Below are 6019 nucleotides of genomic sequence, written 5' to 3'. Positions count from 1 at the left end.
ATAAGAATTTCCACCTCTTGGCAACTGCACTTAGACTCTTCTGTGAGTATTTTGCCAAAGGATGCTGAATTTGCTCTGTGATTGAATAATTTTTATTTTATTCTATTTTTTGGTAATTTGGAGAATTTGACATTAATATGTTGTCTAGATCCGTGGAGAGATTTTGTTGGGAAAACACAAGTTTGTTTGCATAATTCAAAACATGGGAGTTCTCCAAAGTCGTCAAACCCTTCCCTGATTGTGTGTTTGTATAGAAAACAGTTTTGGGGTGAGCAGAAGGACAAACACAATGCTGTGCAATGTAACAATAACGGTCCCAGTAATTTTAAATGTGCAATTACTTTGACTTGATTTGACACACTTACCTAGTCGTTCCTCCCCCCCCCCCCCCCCGCCCATTAAGGCCTTTCTTTATGTGGGAGCAACAAGTACTAATGTATCTTTTGTCCGATAGCTGTGTTCCGTGAAATACTGTATCCTTTGTTATCTGAGACTCTGTTATGGCTGTTCTTCGTTCTCCCTCCTGTCTTTTGGAAGAAAAAAAACTTTGAATATTGTACAATTAAAAAAAAAAGAATATTTCCTGATAGTATTCCCCTTCGCCTCTCTGTTCTGATGACCTGTCTTTTGTAGGTGGGGAGAAATAACTTGCTGTGTGTGTGCTTTACACAAAAGATTGTCTAAATGGATGAGCAGAGAGAAATTGCTTGCTTAAAACACTACAGTGGAAGGAACGGTCCAGGTACGAATGAAATAGTTTGGGGGTGAGGAGAGAATTGAGAAAGTTGAACATCCGAAACTTGGTGAACTATGCTCGCACAGTCTAGGAATAGAGAGGGGAAGAAGGGTACCTATTTGAATTGTCGTAATAGGTGATGAAATCTGGGATGAGCCTACTGTAAAAGAGCCTAGGAAATAACTTAACGCTGCAAACCTAAATACCAGCAGAGCAATCCAAACCCACTTTGTGTTGGTCCGAGAGGGGTGCTTCTCAGCTGGCCTATGTCTCTGGCTGCTGTTGTTGGTGTCATTCCCTGGTGCGTAGCTCCCTCTCCCACCTGCCCAATGAAGTGCCCCTGGTGAGATCCCCGACGACAGTCAGTGGAAAGGCACACATCATGCAATGGCATCAGTTCAGTTACTGTGCCAGCTGCAGCCTGGCACCGCCTCCCACCCAAGCCAGTACATCCAGCAGAGGTGTGTTTGCCCCATTTAAAGCCCAACAAGGCTTGAGGGGCATTTGGAATGGCTTCCTTTGGGAGTAGTGCCATTAAACTCAGTAGGACATCAGCACAACCCTGCAGATATTTAATTTGAAGGGGAAAAAAGAATAAGAATAGGTATGGCAAGCTCTGAGGTTTTTTAAATGTAAGAACTAATATATAAAGCCAACCCACCCAAGAAAAGGGTGAAGTGTAGAAAAGCTCCAGAAGCTTTAGCAGCTAAGGGAGAAATAATGCCCAATTTACCTGTCTGTTTTCCCCTGCAAGAGATTTATTTCTTCTTCCCATTGGCTGGCAGTCCTGAAAAGGTGAGAGAAATGATGAAGCTAGTCTTAAATTTGCCTGTGGTTAATTGCAGAGGCCAGACTTTCCTGTTTCTTAGAATGCTGCATTACTTCATGTTTCCAGTTTCATTGTTTCCTCTGTCTGTTGCACTTGAATCGGTGCTTTATGTCCCTGCTACAGAAATTTGTTCATGTACTGTCAGAAATGCACAGTATTATTTCCCAGCAAACTCTTGCCTGAAGGACCTTCTCAAATCAAGGTTTCATATTGAAAGCAGGGACTTCTGAAGTATGTTTGAAGCATGGCAGTGCTGTGTGAGAATGATGGGAACATGAAGATGTGCGCATATTGTGTTTTTGTGTTTCTCTAATAGTCCCGCTTTTTTAGCTATCTGCAAATTAAGTCCTCTTTTGGAATTGTGGTTTTCCAAGGTCTGTGGGCGAAATCAAACAGCCACATTCATTAGACAAAAGCAGTGCCATCAAGTAACAATTTGCATGCTATGTTCTTTTTAGCAACAAAATTCGATCCTTTGTTTCGCTTGATGTCTACATTGGTGATTGTGGCTTGTGTCCCTTCAAACAAACCATGATCTGAAACCGAGTTTTCTTCTTACCAGTTGTGGTTTGTTTGAATGGAAGAAACCATGATCCCATGAAGGACGGTGGTTTGTTTCCTTCTGCCCGCAGGAGCCGTTTACATTAACTTGCTTGCGCATGTAGCCACAAAGTCAGTAGCAACAATTTAATGTGTTCAAGTGTGAGTGTGAAATAATGGACTGACTGCATGTACGAATCGGCCCTGAACCTGGTGCTTGCATTCACTACCATGCCATATATGCAGATAGGGGAATGGCATGTGCGAATTCATTGGAGAAGAGCTGTAATTCAGTGATAGAGCTCTGCTTTGCATGTAGAAGATCCAAGTTCAACTCTTGGCATCTTCAGGTAGGGCTGGGAGAGAGACCTTTGTCTGTCTGGGGGACCCTTGTCTGTCTGTGTAGACAATACTGAGCTAGATGGACCATTGGTCCCTATATAAGGCAGCTTTCTCTCTTCAACCCTGAGAGAACACTCAGAACCTTTTAACGTAATGGTTCAAAGGCATAGTGTGCCTCCTAGAATCCCTCCCTCCCGATACAGCCTTTCTCAACCTGTGGGTCCCCAGATGCTGTTGAACTAATAATAATAATAATTTCTATTTATACCCCGCCCTCCCCAGCCAAGGCCGGGCTCAGGGCAGCTAACAAGAAATAATAAAAACAAGTTGAATGAATACAACTTAAAAACAAGATTAAAATACAACACTAAAATATTGAAACATTAAAATATTAAAATGCAGCCTCATCACAGGAGAAAGGAAAAAGAAAAAAGAAAGGGGGAGGGAATAAAATTGGCTCCAAGCCAAAGGCCAGGCGAAACAACTCTGTCTTACAGGCCCTGCAGAAAGAAATCAGATCCCGCAGGGCCCTGGTCTCATGAGGCAGAGCGTTCCACCAGGCCGGAGCCAGTGTTGAAAAGGCCCTGGCTCTGGTTGAAGCTAATCTAACTTCCTTAGGGCCCAGGACCACTAGGGTGTTGCTATTTATGGACCTTGAGGCTCTCCGTGGGGCATACCAGGAGAGACGGTCCCGTAGGTACGAGGGTCCTAGGCCGTGAAGGGCTTTAAAGGTCAAAAAAAGCACCTTAAATCTGACCTTGTACTCCACCAGGAGCCAGTGCAGCTGGAAAAGCACTGGGTGAATATGCTCCCATGGCAGAGACCCCGTGAGGAGCCTCGCTGCAGCATTCTGTACCCACTGGAGTTTCTGGGGCAGCTTCAAGGGCAGCCCCGCGTAGAGCGAATTACAGTAGTCAAGCCTGGAGGTGACCGGCACATGGATCACTGTAGTTGTTGAACTACAACTCCCATCACCCCTAGCTAGTAAGGCCAGAGCTCAGGGATGATGGGAGTTGTAGTCCAACAACATCTGGGGACCCACAGGTTGAGAACCGCTGCAAGGCAGAATTTTGGGAGGAGCAATTTCTCCCTCTGCAGGGGTGAGAGAAGCTTACAATGTGCAGCTTCTTCATCACAGGCAAGTGTTGAAAAGCTGAAGGAGTAGCCTGGTCCTCCACCTCCAGATTATTCTAAATCACCAGCCCTGACTGAGCGCTGTCAGCAAGCAGGGAAGAAGTTAAATGCTAGAGGACAGAGCCGAAGGAGAGGCTCCTTCTTAATGAGCAGCGTTGAAAGAGAATGCGGCTTTGTGGTGCTGTTTACAGAAATGAAGCTCATCAGCAGGCCCCCATGGAATTCCTGGAGATGCCTTGAAGGCGCCAGCTAAAAGTGAACCAGCTTGGCATGAAGATGCAACTGAAAAGTAATATTCTAGTCTGGGGATCCCGATGGCCACACACATTCGTGGCAGTTGGGGCCCAAAGGCAAAAGCGAGTGGAGTAAACAAATGTGGGTTTTGCCATAGCTGTCAACATTTCCCTTTTCTTGAAGGAATCCTATTCGGAATAAGGGAATTTCCCTTTAAAAAAGGGAAACATTGACAGCTATGGGTTTTGCCTTTGTACAGTAGGCTGCACTCTCACCCATCCCTCCACCCTGCATCCAGACAAGCAAGAAGCGTTAAAAAAGTTCAAGGACCCTTTTGAGCCAGGCAAAACATTTGGAGCTAGCTAACTTAACCAATGAGTCTAGGGCTTGCCGATCAGAAGGTCAGCGGTTCGAATCCCCGCGATGGGTGAGCTCCCATTGCTCAGTCCCAGCTCCTGCCAATCTAGCAGTTCAAAAATACACCAGTGCAAGTACATAAATAGGTACCGCTCCAGCAGGAAGGTAAACGGCGTTTCCGTGCGCTGCTCTGGTTTCGCCAGAAGCGGCTTAGTCATGCTGGCCACATGACCCGGAAAAACTGTCTGTGGACAAACATCGGCTCCCTCGGCCAGTAAAGCGAGATGAGCACTGCAACCCCAGAGTCGTTTGCGACTGGCCTTAACTGTCAGGGGTCCTTTACCTTTACCTTTTTAACTTAGCTGGAGCACTAAGTGCACCTGACATCAGCTGGCAGGGCCAGTGAGGGGTGTGGCCTAAGGAAGGGTGAGAGAGTTCCAAGGGCCAGATTAAAAAGCTCGGAGGGCCACATTTTCCTCCTGGGCCTCAGAGGTCTCCCATCCCTAATTATACTGTTTAGCTGAAATTATGCTGGATCAGAAACAAAGACTTATGGCACACACAACCTGCTTTAGCCATTTCCGCATATTCCATTAACTTAATTTGTCAATCTTCTTTAGCAGGGACTTTTTCTTCTTTCCTTTTTTTTTTTAAATAATTTTTTATTGACAGGCCAATCACATCATATTATTCAAATCACATTGGTTCCAAATTATACAGCCATATTTTTTAATTTTTTGGGAGTACCCATATATCAAGCTCCGCACGAGTCCAAAATTCCAGCTATTTCCAGACTTCACTTATTTTACTGCATTCATTAATCAGTTCTATCCAGTTCAGACCAGATAGTTCTTTGTATATTTTCTTCATCTTGTTGTTATCGTATTCCTTTCTTTGCGATCTCTGATGATTCTCATAAGCCAACTGAAAGCTGGTTTCTCTCTGTGTGTGGGTTTAGTCCAGGACCGCCCTGTTCAGCACCTCCGTAGACAAAATTAATCATCATTGTCCTTTATTTTTCCAGGCTAGCAGAATAAATCAAATAGATCAGGGGGCTCTGTCAGGTCAAACTTCAGTTTCAAACTCCTTCTCCTTCATGCATTCCTGAATCTCCGCCCCCGTCTTTCTCTTTTCTCCTGCAGCCTGTCTTGGCAAGACGCCATTTTTTGACTGCGTCATAAATATTCTTCAGCGTCCACCGATCTTTTTTCCATCTCCCACACAGCTCTTAAACTTCTGCTTATGCTTCTTAAAAAAGCGCAATGATCTTGTTTCTTTCTGGAGTGGAGGATTATTTTTATCACTTCATATCACATAGAGAAAAAAGAGTTTTTCCTCCACCCCCTTCATTTCAAACACACAGTCTCTTAGTGATGTCATATGAAAAGATTTACTTATCCGTCCGTCGCTCTCAGTCGCAGAGATCCATTATTCAGCAGTCTTATCGTCGAACTTTGCTTGATATATGTGCTTCAGGTTCATTTCCAATCATCTGTTTCCAATTATAAATCCAGACTGAAGCAACCAGCACGCGCTAATCGGAATCGGCGTCAGGAAGAGCTGACTTCACCGAGGGCTCGTGCCAAGTGTTCTGCACCCCCATCTCTCGGATCAGGGGGTGCATTATGAACACCGCTGGCAAGACAGGGTCCCATCATCTCCTGGTGGGAGGGAAGGCTGCCTACTTCCCATAGCAGCCCCTAAACTACCTCGTGTGGGTCAGAGAGATGTTATTGTCGGCCATCTTCCAACGCGCCCCCTGGTGGTCTCCGGGACTTTTTCTTCTTTCCAGTGTTGGGCTAGCAATATTCAAGCAGTCATTGTTGGATACAAGTTCTTGTACTCTT

The sequence above is a fragment of the Podarcis cretensis genome, assembly GCF_951804945.1.
Source record: "Podarcis cretensis genome assembly, chromosome: 5".
NCBI lineage: Eukaryota > Metazoa > Chordata > Lepidosauria > Squamata > Lacertidae > Podarcis > Podarcis cretensis.
This window is presented reverse-complemented; position numbering follows the sequence as displayed.